Source organism: Equus caballus, chromosome 3 (genome assembly GCF_041296265.1).
Source record: "Equus caballus isolate H_3958 breed thoroughbred chromosome 3, TB-T2T, whole genome shotgun sequence".
Taxonomy (NCBI): domain Eukaryota; kingdom Metazoa; phylum Chordata; class Mammalia; order Perissodactyla; family Equidae; genus Equus; species Equus caballus.
Window position 1 is genome coordinate 73444843 of NC_091686.1, and position 14823 is coordinate 73459665.

Here is a 14823-nt window from a genome sequence, read left to right on the forward strand (position 1 = left end):
TAGTGTGCTGCTCGAAAATCAGAAAACGAGGGCTCCCTTCCTACCTCTAACATTTAGCAAATGACTCACCCGTTCTTTACTAAGTCCTCCGCTGTGTGGCAAGATTCCACTACTCTCTCTGAGTTGTGGTAAGGATTCAGCCAGGGTGAGTGAAAGCAGTTGGTAATCACTAAGAGAAGTCATAATAGTGTTAATCTTGTTGATAGCACACTACTAATAAGTTTATTCGATCCCCCCCCCCCCACCAAAACAAGAAGGGTAGAGATATTTGAGGATACTGAGAGACTTGGAAGGGGAAGGGATCAATTTCTTAAAAGAGGAACATGGTCTCTGAATAGAGAGGCTCAGGATAGTGAGGACTTCTTTTATCTACTTGACAATTTTGGCTGTCACTGTCCCTGAATGTTTATAAAGAGCAGTATAATTGGGCTGTACTATGTCCTCCCTTTCCTGTCCTCCTCCTGTTCTCTGGTCAAGGTTAGCTGATAGCTCTCTCTTTAACTCAGAATTAGCATTAACTCCAGCCTGGTTTTTGGTGGCACCAAATGACTGTGTCCTTTCTAGCCTTTCCTAAAAGATACTGTGTCCCTATGGCATTTCACCCCATTCTGTCTACACCCCCTTATTCTGCCTACTCGTGTAGCCTCTGGGCTTCCTTTATGGTTTACTGAGTCTCCTTATAGATTAAGGTGTTTTAAATAATTATTTTTTTGAATGAACCTACCCCTATATCTCTCATGGTAAATGCAAAAGTAGTTAAAACGATTTTTTTAAAAAATCCTTTTGATCTCCTATACATAGAATGCTTTTAAATTGTTTTGAAACTTTGACGAAAGGAGTAGAGTAGGCAGTTCTGCTAGAGTGTGTTAAATGTCTGCATGTTCTGGCGTATGCTCCTTTTCAGTGAAGTATGGTGTTTGTGTTTCTGGAACAGCTAATGGATCAAATTCATGGCTTTGAGCTTATAACAGAGAATGGCACAGTTCATGGATTTGGGGAAAAACAGAAGTTTTTGAAGCTTCAATTGTCTAACGTGACAATCTGTGTGATGCCAAAATTCAGTCATGAAAGTTTTCTGGCAGTTCTGTTGTACAGTCATGTTACTGGTTTGGCAACTGAAATACAGATCATGTGATCTTCGTGGTTAAAATAAAACCCAAAAAACAAAACCAAAAAAACCCTGCAAACAAACTGGTGTGCCGTCTCAATCTGTGTTTTTGGCACATATATTGCTAATTTATATTTACCATTTTGATGGAGTTGCAATTGTCACTGATTCTTCAATTTAGTCCCTTAAAGTAAACTGGTTGAAGTCAAATTTTGCTAGACCCAGTTCCTTTCTGATTGCTTCTTGGCATGACACTGGGCAAAATAAACCCACAAGGATAAAGGAGTATGTTTTACATGAGCTAGTTGCTTATCTTTGAATTTTGGGGACACTTATTTTCGATCTTCTGAGTGTTATCCTTTCATGTTTACAGACAAGGTTATTTGAGAAATTGAAATGAAGAGACTAGGATAAGGCACTTTCTATTTAAATTTTTTCTTTAACATGTGGTCTAGTTTTATTTGAACTATGAACCAATGGAGGGGTAGATCTTGAAGTCAGTATGGAATCAGCCATTTTCATATTTCGTATGGGGAAAAATATTTGTATCCTTCAATAGAAAAGGTCCTTTGTATCAGTTAGAAGCCTTGGAAAAACCACTTGATGAATGTAAATGATATCCTTCAACTTTTAAATAATAGAAAACAAGTTCAATCTTGATTAGATGGGCAGGCAAAATGGCAGCCAGGAATTGGCATAGAGGATGAAAGAAGAGAAATCTTTCTGTTCATATATAATACATTTGGGCAAAAGCCAGGGTATAGAAAAGGCAGAGCTTTGGGCAAGGCGAGCTGAAGCAGGTGAACAGGAGGAGAGGATAGGTCAAGATTGAATGATGAATAGATATGGAGATAGAACAGTAGAGTGAAATTAAAAGAATGCTTTTTGGGCCTGGCCTGGTGGCTCAGTGGTTAAGTGCACACGTTCTGCTTCCGTGGCCTGGGGTTTGCCAGTTCGGATCCTGGGTGCGGACATGGCACCACTTGGCACGCCATGCTGTGGTAGGTGTCCCACATATAAAGTAGAAGAAGATGGGCACGGATGTTAGCTCAGGGCCAGTCTTCCTCAGAAAAAAAGAATGCTTTGTGAATTTTTTCTCTTTGTAAAACAGGAGTAGCTAATTCCTGTAGCACCTCATGCCTGGATTATTGCAGAGGATTTTGCCTTAATGTTTCTCAGAGACGTGTCAAATACGAAACCCTTGTGTCTTCTTGAATTTCAGAGGACAAGTATCAGGTTCTCCAAGAGGTACTCAAAGGCTTTTCTCCATTTCTCCATGCAGGTGAGAGATGCTGGAGGGAAAATGCCATAGGACTTGTTTTTCCAAAGAAATTATGTTCTTTCTTCCTACTTTAACTTGAATTCTTTTTGTACATTTTAGGAGGCTGAAGTGCTAAGGTTTGCAAAATTGTTTTTCATCTGTATCTTGTAATTTTCACAAAGTTGACCTAGGACCTCTTTTGGATTGTGGGAGTATTTGCGATCTATTATTTAGCTCTAGATCTTTTGGGTCTCAGATAAAATGGAGATAGAAAAATGTCCATTTTAACTTCCGGTTTTAGCGGTACTTACGTTTCTTTAGTATTTTTTTCTAGTTGTTTTAAGGAATTTTTTTTCTCTATCTGAAAGTCAATTATAATTCTTTAAAAGCAAGGATTATGTTCTTGGTTATTTTCTTTTATAAACCAAACCATCCCTCCTACTCTACTCCACCTTTCATTCTGGCTTGTCACTTAGTTCTTAATAAATAATTTGTAGTCGATTAATTTTAGAATTGACAACCCCTGCCTCCAGTTACTACACTGATACAGAGAGAAGGAATCAATGCGTATTTCTAGCTGGAGTGCCAACAAAGATGCATTTGGCAATGGAAAAAGAAACAATGTGAAAATGAATGAGGATAGAAACATATTAGACATCAAATTTGGCACATCTTTTGTTTTTTGTCATTTCAGATATTATATTTTTATGTTTTTTCTTTTTAGAAATTTCAAATCATTTGACTAATCTAGATTTGTTCTTTGCTAAGATATTAGCTCTTTTCCAGCTGACTTTCCTTTGTTTTTCTACTTGGATTAATTCTTGATTATTTGTGTCAGATGATTTCTTCTATTATTTGTAATTAACTTCTCTTTGTTGCTAATTCTTTGTTCTCACTTTTACACAGAAAATGAGCTTGAAATAAGAGAGCAATTGAACAGGTTTCGGTTGAGAGCCTCAGATGTGCTTAATATTGGTTTTCTCAGTATTTTATAAACTATATCTATTTTTACTTCTCATGATTAGTTGTGGAAACCTTTCTATGTTTGAACAATGTCTCAAAATGCTGTTTTAATAAAATATTTTTATTATAAAGTATTACATATTATTGTAGAGAATACAGAAAATACAAAGGAAGAAACAAAATCAGCTGTCATTTGATCACACAGAGATAACTACTGTTATCATTTTGGTGTATCTTCTTCCAGTCATTTTTATGTGCATGTTTAACAAGAGTATTCATAGTATATGACCTGACTCATTTCTATTTTATTGCTTTTTGTGGGCCACAGATCTAAAGTGCTGTTAAATGTGATGATTATGGGCATTCTTGTTTGGCTTCCTTGTTTAGCAGGAATGTCTTTCCCAAAGTGCTCAATAGAATATTAATAGGTGCTAATTGTGACAAGTGTTTTGTGGTCAAGTAAGTTGGAGAAACACAAGGGTAAACAAAGTTTATTTTTCTTTAACGGCAGAAATTCCCAGGGACTTAAATATGGCCATGAATTGTGACGTGCAGAAGGAGGGTTTATAGCATTCAAGTTTTCCAAACTTATGTGAGTGCAGAATCCTTGATATTTTTCAAAAAAGTTTTTTTATGAAATATACTCCGGGAAATACTTCCCTTGGGTTTCACTTTTAAGTATGATATTGCTGTTGGTTTTAGATAGATAATCTAAGAATGCTAACAAAGAATACTATTGCTAGTTCATGCAGTTGCTTTAAATTTTTAAAATCAAGAATAAATGTTGAATTTTAAGTGCATACTTTGGACATCTATTGCAATGATTATATATATGGTTTTCCTACTTTAATCTCTGTGATATGTTAATAGATTCCTGAATATAAACTCAATATTATTTTACCAGCATACGCTTTCTAAGCCTCAGTTTCTGTGTATAGAAATTAAAGATAGTAACGATACCTCTCTCAAAGAGATGTTAAAATTAAATAAGAAAATGCGTGCAATGAGCTTAGCACCATTCCTGGAAAATAGTAAGCCATTATTACAATGAAAATAGCTTTGGCTACAAATGCATAAGCTTTGATAAGTAGTTCCCGTATTTTAATATTTTCCTACATGATGTGTAATTGTTGTTTTAATGTGCTCGTTAAGCCAATAGCTATGTAGGTTGATGCTTTACATTTTCATTTTGATTAGTTAAAATTATTAATTTCTCACTCTATGGCGCTGTGACCAGTGACTGTGGTTTGAATAATATTTGCTTTAGGAATTTGAGATTTCTCTATTATGGAGTGATATATTATCAGTATTTTTTTTTTTTTAATCATTGGTTCCAAATACACTTGGAGAGATATTTTCTTTTGTAGGTGACAGGATTTAATCTATAGCTATGTATTTTAAGTTATTAGTTGAATTATTCTAATTCTCTATAAGAAATAGTACTTGTGTTGTATTTTGCCTAAAAATTGATTTTGTATTGTTATTATCATTCTGACTTTCTTTTTATTTGCATTTGTCTATTTGTCTTTCTTTTTTTTTGTGTGTGTGAGGAAGATTGGCCCTGAGCTAACATCTGTGCCCATCTTCCTCTATTTTGTATGTGGGACGTCCCCACAGCATGGCTTGATGAGTGGTGTAGGTCTGTGCCTGTGATCCGAACCCGTGAACCTGGGCCACTGAAGTGGAGCATGCTGAACTCAGCCACTAGACAACCAGCAGGACGGCCCTGTCTTTCTTTCTTTTTTGACTACTTGATCTGTCAAAAGTTAAGTTCTCCCACAGCTGTTTGTTCCTGTCAATTTCTTCTTTTAACAGTTTGAACTTAATTAATATTTGACAGTATGTGATTTAGTACTTAAAGATTTTTGACTGTTATATCTTTGTTATGGGCTATATCTTTTTATCAGTATTTAAAAACCCCCTGTTTTGCTTTTAATTATCATTTAGTTTACCTGATAATTGGTGTTAACTTTTTTTGAGGTTATTTTCTTGACTGCCAACTCAGAAAAAACCACTCAAATGACAGTGTTCAGGTGAAGATGAGTTTAGTAGTTACTGCAGTAAGGAGAAATTCACCTATGGGTGGATGTTTAAGGAGTTCTGTGGTTTGGTTTAAAGTGGTCTTCAATGTGGGAATCTGAGTAGATTGTGCAAAGCTTTTGATGTTATATTTTAGGATTGGTGGACGTGGCCAGATAAGAGTTTTGAAGCCTTGATGAGTCAACAGCTGTTTGATAACAGAGTTTGCCCATTGAAGAAATCTCTTTTCCCAAGAAGAAGGCTGTTCACTCTAATGCCTTTAGAAGGAGGCAAGTTGAACAGCCTATTGTTTGGATGAATGGATTTTACGGAGTTCATGAAACAAAGAGTAATGTTTTTTAAAACTTTATATTCCTGGGCAAGAATTTACTGGAATAGTAAAATCATTTTAACTTAGGACAGTCAATTCTTGATCCTATTAAACTTGTGGTTACAGAAAGTTTGTTCTCAATTTGATAAATCTTTTTAAAACATTTTAATGCCATGTTATTTTAGGTATGTCTCTTGGAAGCAGCATGTATTTAGATTATGTCTTTTAACTCAATTTGAGAATCTTAGTATTGTAGTGGAGAAATATAAGCTTTTTGTCCTACGTTCAAATATTTTATCTTAAATCCTTCATCTGTCTTTTGTATTTTCTTAGTCTTATTAAATGTGGCTGTTTCCTTTAGTTTTATCTTCTCTAGTAATTGAAAGCTGTAGTCCTCATCAATGTTAGTATAATAGGAAACTTGCCAATTTTAACCAAATACATGCTACCTTTCATGTCTCTTCTTTCAGTGATTATTTTTGAGATTTTGTGTTCAACTTTTTACTCCAACAGTTGTTTAAATTTGTCTTTGTTTAACTATTCTCAAAGTGTACCATTTGTGTCTTTATATCCTAACTTTCTCATTCTTGAACTCTTAATTTTGATATCTTTAGGAAAATATCATGAAGGGCACAGAGGGGTTATATTTTTGAGTTCTTGTATATCTGAGAGTCTTCCCGTTGTTTTAAAAAATGAATGACATTTGGCCAGAACTAATCATTAGGTCACAATTCTTTCTCTGAAAATTTTCTGTTCATTATTTTTCTATTAAGTAATTTTAGAAATGTCAGAGTCTACCTGGCTTTTATTCCTTAGAGGTTAATCTATTTAGTTTTCTCTGCCTTTGCTTAGAGTTTTTTTCCTGATTGTGTTACTTAAAAAAAGTTTGCTTGAATAGTTCTAAAAAATGGTCTCTTTTTATCATTTTCCTTGGTTTACCTTATTTTTTCAATTATGTTTCGGTTGTTACTTTGATTATGAATATTCTTCTTTCTTGAAAATACCCATAATTGCTAGGCGGAATCTGATTCTTTGTCTCTATATATAATGTTTCCTCACATCATTGTTATTTTATTTCTTCATTGTCAGTTGTGTCCTTTAAAAAGTATTATGCAGATTTTTTGTTTGGCTATTACAATTTTCATTTCTTTGAAACATCTTTTGATTTTATTTATCTCCCTTTAGATCTTAGTTTGTTGTCTTTGTGTCTCCTCATTTAACTGTCCTTCCATTTTATTGTTTTATTGTTCCCTTAGATTCCCTAGCCTTGTCGGCTACCTTTTATTGCATTAGTGGTACCAAATTACGTTGAAGTTCCCATAAATCTTTCTGAAACTTTTCTCTTGGTTCTTTAACTAAATTAGGTTCAGGGCTTTGCTCATTTTCTGTCTTCAAAGATAATTTTCCCTTTTCCTCAGACTTTGTTAATTTTTTAAAACCAACTCCATTCCCCCATCCCCTGAATACTTCTCATGAGGAAAGAGAATTTCTTTCTTATGAAGAAAGAAATATCCAGAGCTTAGAATGCCAACTCGTATGTGGCTTATGTTGGCTTCCCTATCTATTTGGGTAGCTGTTCAAAATGCTTGTCAGAGATACTGAGCTTGGCTTCTTTTGTACTTCTACTTCTTGGTTGTCTGAAACTTTGAAATGATAGAGTTTCTCAACAGCAGTGATTGTCAAAATCAATTATAGAGCTTTAAAAAGTACATATTTCTGGACTTCAAACCTGGAAATTCGGTGCAAGTGTGTGTGTGTTTGGAAGAATAATAGAGTAAGGCTTGGAAACCTCTTTTCTAAAAGCCAGATTGATTTGACAGACCTGAAGCAGTTACTCTCTACTTCTGAGGTCTCCACTACAGATACAGGAAAAAAGTATCCTCGTGCTTTCTGTCTGTCTGATTGTGGCAGCCAAGACTGAATGGGGGAAAACAGGGCAAAAATAGGATAAAACAGAAAAAAACATGGAGAGGGAAGTTTTGCAACTCAGAAATAACCTTGTAAACAGTGAAAAGCCTGTTTTAGTCCAAAAAAATATCTAAAACTTGAGTTAAAAAGAAAAGCTCAACAGATTTGAGTACTGGCAAGTACTGTAATTAGTACTATATTTTTCTCAACTCCCACCAGCTTGCTCTACTTTTGGAGACTATTCCATCTCAGCAGCACTGGCTTCACAGGCGAGCATTTGCACAGGGCTGTATGCTTGGAGGGCTCCAAGCTTGGTTTAATCTTCTGTTGTCACTGTCTTGAAATTCTTAATAACTTCATTTTTGAATTTGTGTTTTGTGCGTGAAGTCCAATGGGATTATGCAGCATGAGCATGAGCAGAGGAGATACACACAATAAGTGCATCTGCCATTCCTCACAGCCCCATTTGTGTATTGGCTTTGTGATGCCCCGTGAGCATAGAATTCTGGTGGACCCACAATGTGTGGCATTTTGAAAGACTCAAAGTGAGAACCTCTGCAACTTAGTGTGTTAATTTTCCTATTGCGGCTATAACAATTACCACAAACTTAGTGGCTTAAACTACACAAATTTATTTTCCTACAGTTCTGAAAGTCTGTAATGTGTCTTATGACTAAATGTGTCCTATGGGGCTAAAATCAAAGACTGCATTCGCTCTGGAAGCTGTAAGGGAGAATATTTTGTTGCCTTGTCTAGCTTCTAGAGGCTGCCTGCATTCTTTGCCTCATGGCCCCATCCTCTGCTATCTTTAAAGCCAGCGGTATAGCACTTTCCAATTTCTTTCCCTGCATCAGTCGTCACATTGCCTTCTCTGACTCTCTGATCCTTTTAATATTGAGCCTACCTGGATAATCCATGACATTCTCCCCATCGCAAGATCCTTAACTAAATCACATCTACTAAGTCCCTTTTGCAATGTAGGATAACATATTCACAGATTTTGGGGCTAAAGAGGTGGACATTTTTGGTGGGAGCTTTATTTAGCCTAACACAGTAAGTGAGGATACCACAATTTCCGTTGGAACCAGAACTTGCTTCAAACACAGAAAAAGGCCAATAGAATTTCTAAGAAACACAGATGATCAAATAACTCCATCATTTCTTACTCATGGTCTTTCCCTGTATTAGCCAACTACTTATGCTTAAAATCATGCCACAGAAGAAAAGGGAAAGGGGGTACTCTATAGTTTGTTTTACTTTCATTCCTCCCTTCTCATCAATAAACTAAAAGTAGGATTATTGGTAGAATGTGTGTGTATCAAGAATTGAAATAGGGGCCGGCCCGGTGGCATAGTGGTTAGGTTGGCATGCTCTACTTTGGAAGCCCGGGCTTCACAGGTTCAGATCCTGGGTATGGACCTACACACTGCTCATCAAGCCATGCTGTGGCGGCATCCTACATACAAAATAAAGGAAGATTGGCATGGATGTTAGCTCAGGGTCACTCTTCCTAGAGTGGAAAAAAGAGGAAGATTGGCAACAGATGTTACCTCAAGGCGAATCTTCCTTATCAAAGGGAGAAAAAAAAAAGAATTGAAATAAAAATAGTGGTAGCATTTCCACTATTCTGGTAGGAGGGAATACTCATACATGTACGAGCTATAAAACACAGCGTGTAATTTTGGTGACTCCACGTACAAGTTAGATGCTCTCACATTTGCATTTAAAACTGGCACTGCACAATATAAAAATGCACAGTGGAATATATGTTAATAATTTAAAATTTTATATTTCTTGTTTTAGAATGACATTAAATAGCAATTAGCAAACACCGAATGAGAGAGAGAGAGAGAAAAAGAGAGCGATCATTGAAGAAAGGAAAAAAATTGTGTATTGGTACTTTTAACAGCACTTCTTTCCTGCTTTCTGAATAAGGGGCTCTATGTTTTCAGTTTGTACTGGGTCCTGAAAAGTATGTGGCAGGCTCTGATTCCAGGAACCAAAGAACTACTGTTCATCTTTATTTCATCCATACACACACACACATATGGCACACTCATACACACCCACAAATGTATATGTGTCTATGTATTTGTGACAGACAAGGTGAGTTGTTTTCTCTAAATTGAAAGGAAATAAGCGGGATGCTAGTGAGAGAGACCATAAAAAGAGGAAGCAGTACTTTGATGAGGGATCGTCTCTCTCACTCTCTCTGCTTCAGCCACACTGTCCATTCTTGATTTTTTTATATCAGCACATTTCAAACTTTTTGGTCTTAGGATTCCTTCCTTTTATTATCTTAAAATTCAACTTCGGCCTTATATCATTCTTTCTCTTGCCACAGGGCCTTTGCATATACTCTTACCTCTGACTGAGATGCTGTTTTTTTTTTTCCTACCAATTCTTCCTCTCTTCTCAACATGAAGATCATTTGTCTAAGAAGCCTTCTCTCCTTTCCTCCAGAAGTTCATGTTATGTTACTTTAGGCCTTTATGATGCTGAGTACTTCCTGTTTAAAATCGTTTGTCACAGTTCTACTTATGTCTGTTTGATTATGTTTCTCACTCTCCCACGAAACTAGAAATTTCAAGAGAATAGGACTGTGTCTCACCATTGCATCCCTAGTATGTAACATAGTATCTGATCCACATAGATGCTGAATAATTGTTGCATAAATAAAAATATTAATTGATCTCAATACTATGGTAGAGTTATGTCTATCATAAATTTCAAAACATTATCAATCTTAATCAATACAACCACTGTTTTCTCTCAAGACCAGAACTTAGAAGATTATAAGCATTATTTTCTTTGCATCACAGCAAAATAAGAAGAAAGAAGGCTGTCAAGTTAAAGCATGAGGGGTTTGAGTTAAAAGAATTTCTTGATATTTAGTTTCTACTTTAAACAAAAATTTTGAGATGACAATTGAGAGTTGGTCAGTCACTCAAATACTTTAGTGATCTGATGGCAAGCAGTTTGCTACCTCTAGATATATAGAAACTACCAGATAACAGGTGGACTGTCACACCAACATCCAGTTGATTGGCTGGTGGACTAATTAAACATCTGCATCTTTTTGTATTGAGTAAAACCAAGGTCTTAGACAGAAGAATCAGTAAAGATATCTTGTTTTGGGGTTTCCTACTGAAAATGTTAGGGAGATGATTCCAGTGACTTTTGAATTTGTTTAAAATCTTACGGGTGTATAAAAATATCTTTTTATATACCCGAGAAAAACTAAGATAGAAAAGAGCCTAAGCATGGTCAATAAGATGCACAGATTCTTGAATTTAGGGAAAAATTTTGCGTCGGTTTTAGGGGGTAGATGGATTTCTGGTTTCTCGATCCTTGTTGGATTCTATGGCTAATTTGATGTCAAGGTCCAGGTCGACCTCATTCAGTGTTTGGATAAATAAAAGTGTTTAATATGAATGAATAAATTAATGCTTCAAGCAAACTTCTTTTCTCCACCTAACTCTCTAATATCTGAACTGAATCATTTGTTGTATATGGTAAGAGTGGCTTGAGTAACCTTGGTTGTTTAACATTAGGTTTCCAATTTATTTTATTTAATGTATAAGATTATATTGATAATCTGGTCTCTTTTTCTATTAGAGATGGAAGGAAAAAGCTGTGGAGGGAAAAAAGTCATCTGTGTGGTGAAGTAGAAGTTATTAACATTGTCTATTGAAGATTTCAAGGGCATTTTCATTTTTATGTTCCCCAGTTATTATACCAATCCAGCAGGCAGTCATCTCTTTGCTTCTTCAGGTATGAAATGGCAGCTGCTATAGAGACACAGCTTGGTCACTGTTCACACAGTGGAGCAGAAGTTAATCACCGTTTGAAAACAATTGGCTGACATTAGACCAGAGAGTTAATTAAAGGGAAACTATTGAGATAAGAATTTTACTCGTTTTTAAAAAGTTTGCCTGTATGACTAACAGTTGAAATCATTAAGAATAAGAACAGAAAGTTAGATTCCTAAATTCTAATAAATTCTGTTTACTTAACTTTTAGATTAGCGTTATCTGAATTTACTTTGTTCCCCTGTTTTTAACGCACTCTGCTTGGAAAATGATATTACACTGTTCAATGTCATCTGTCTCTTTACAGTTGTAAGAGTATTTTTTATTTTTGTTTAAGTTTTAGCTCCTCATGCCTCTTTAGAACAAATTTTGTCTTTTGCCCGAGGCCTACTATCCAAAGTCACTGAATGAAAGACCCTATAAAATCTTGTCTGGGCTTTAAGTCTCTGTAACTTTAAATCCATTGACTAATTTAATGCCATTGAGTCCTCAATCTTCAGAGGGACTTCTTTTCATTTAATGGTCTTGCTTTCATTGAGATAAAGATATCTATTTTTAAAACACCTTTAATGCCAAATGAAATTGAAATTATTAATTGAATTGTTCTGTATTTCCCTGTACAAAGGATTTTCTAATCCTATACCCTGTCATTTGTGTGCGTAAAAAGGACCAGAAAGGAGGTTAGCGAGAATGAGCTACGTTTGGAGTTAATATATTCTTTTTTAAATATGGCATCTATAATTTCAAGGTCAGCCTAGGAAGAAATAATACTTTAACAACAATACTTTTCCTGTGCAAAAATCTTCATATTTTCTCAGTACTGTTATCTCATTTGATTTTGGGGAGAGAATGGTCTGGTGTAATACAGTGTAACAGATCTTCGTCTCCAGGTTCCGACTTCCTGAGTTCAAATCTTAACACCATACTTTCTAGCCAAGGTCTTTGCATGAGTTCCTTAGTTCCTAGGTGCCTCTTTCCTCAAGTTTAATATGATAGTAATAATGCTGTCTATCTCATTGGATGTTGTGTGGTTGTGGTGAATTGTTTTAAAAATTAAGTAAATTTCTTAGAATAGGGCCTGGTCCAGAGTTAGAAATATTCATTATTATCATCATCATCACTATCATTATTTAAGAATTCTGTTTGAAATATGACCATAATCATGCTCCTTGAACTTCAAATCCCTGTAGATTTGGGATAGACACTGTTGGTTTCTCACTTCAACGTCAATTTCCCTTTCTTCATTGTTAACAGAATGCTGTTAGCAAAGTACCCTGTCAGGGGTATAAATTGTGAGGCATAAGCCAGTCATGGCTCTTGCAGTTCTAGCCAATGAGATGAAAGAGGAAATTTGCTGGGGATTTTCTGGGAAATATTTTCCTCCCTGTAAGTAATGGAGCTTATTTGTACTCTTCTCTCTTTTCCTACTTTGGATACTGTGGTATGAGGATATGATGCCTAGTGATGTGGCAGCCATCTTGTGACTATAAGGCTACAAGCCTGAGGCAAAATCCTATACTCTGAGAGTGACAGAATAGAAGGAGAAAAAGAACTTGGTCCTTGATGGCATTTTTGAAAGTGGGACCACCTCTGGACTGGTTAACAATAAATATTCTTAAAGTTTAAGATACTGTTAGTAAATTTTTCTTACTTGCAGTTGAAAACATCTCAACTGATACTTCAGCAATAGACTCTTTTGGTTGCAAGTGACAGAAACCCAACCCAAACCAGGGAATTTATTCTGGCACTGAGAATAGTTCATGCAGTCAAATGAATTGCTTTAAGAACCATGGTAGTTTTAAGGACCTCAGAGATGGAAACTAGGACCTTGAACACCATAGTACACTTCTCTCTCCATCTCTCCCCTCTGCTTCTTTCTGTGTCAATCTCATTGGTTCCTCCTGCAGATGAACTTTCTTCTGGTAGCATAGGTTCTCAATCAGAAAAAACAAAACACAAAAAAAATAGTGATCTCTCTTAGCGCCTTTTTGAGAAAAGTTAGGAAAGAATGCTAATTTGATTCTTGCACCAATTCTATGGCCAGGGGAGGAGGTTAGATCAGCCCACTGCTTTGACCAGGGAAGGGAATTCTCTTTCTAGTAGACTAATTGGAATGATACACATATGCTGGATGGAGAATTACTGTGGGGCAGGCAGCCATTGCTCTTTATTTCTAGTATAAGAATTTAGTAGGGAAAATATTTTCCCTGGGCTCCTTTGGGTTATGGATTGAATTAGTTTTGATGCTTTCTTTACCAGCATCATTTCTTATTTCCCTGGACTAGTCTGACCCTGTGTGTATGTGACCAAAGAGAAACTCAGAACCTGGAGGATTGTGAGGAGGTGCTCCTGTGGAATGTGTTTTATAGTCTCATTTCTTCAAGGATGCTTGCTCTATGGGCTATGCTACACTGGGATTTGAAATGAGGTACTCCAGGCTATATTGGGATTTGAAATGGGGTAACAGTCAGATTATGTATCAAAACTTCTTAGGCTCTTGCCAGAGTCTACTAATGTTGGTCCTGAGCCCCCTACAAAAAACTTGCCCTCTTTACCTTAAGTGTTTCTGGGAGGTCTCTCATAACTGTTTGCACAGAACCACATGGCATTCCTTGAGCACCTCTCCATAGTGGACATGGCTGCTGGGCACAGTGCCTGCTAAAGGCCACTGCTGCTGCTGGACACCGCTGCCACCCCTCAGGACTGTTGTCTCACGGACACTGCTGATCCCCTCTCTGGGTTCTGCTGCCCTATTTGGCCAAGCTTTGTGGTTTCTCCCTGCTCATGGCAGCTCCTTCTTTCTCTCCCATCAAGCTGCCACTGTCACAGGTTTGCTGAAGGCTCTGAGGTGCCCAAGCTACCCAGTGGCACATGGGAAACTGGCGGGGACATCTCTGCCCCTTTTATGTGCTACGCTGTTAAGTGTGTTTCCAAACCTCAATATCTTACAGAGGTTTTCATGAAGAGCTTGGCTCTTATTTCTCTCATTATACCTGCCCCTGCCTTTTCTCCTTTCCTCTCATAACCCCACTGCACAGCACCTAGACTTAGAGACCATGCCTGGGACTGAGCCAGGACCAGGTGTATGGCAAACACCAGAGTCATCCCTCACCATTTCCTGGAAGAAGGATTTGCTCCTTAGCCTAGCTTGTCCTCTTGACATTTTTTCCTCTCAGACTGAGTTATCTCTCCGGAGGTTCTTTAGTTTTGCATGAGGCTTATTCCAGCCACCATTTCAGCCTGAATGTGCAGACTTGTCTAATCTTAGAGGTGGGTGCCACTAGGACTGTGGTTTATAGAGTCTTGGGTTTAAAGGATCAGCAAAATTCCAGAAAAAAAAGCCTTCTAGAGGAGGTCCCGCTCTATTTTGCCTAGTACATTTAAAAAGGTAATCCAAAATACCCTCCTCCTATTATTTACT

At 36.7% G+C, this 14823-nt stretch overlaps 1 non-coding gene across 1 annotated transcript; it reads left to right on the forward strand.

The window, feature by feature from the left end:
• The first annotated feature begins 7490 nt into the window (after positions 1 to 7490).
• Positions 7491 to 7619, forward strand: LOC111773048 (small nucleolar RNA SNORA31). Its single transcript, XR_002807250.1, has one exon. It is a non-coding gene; the product is annotated as a small nucleolar RNA SNORA31 (small nucleolar RNA).
• The last annotated feature ends 7204 nt before the right edge of the window (positions 7620 to 14823 follow it).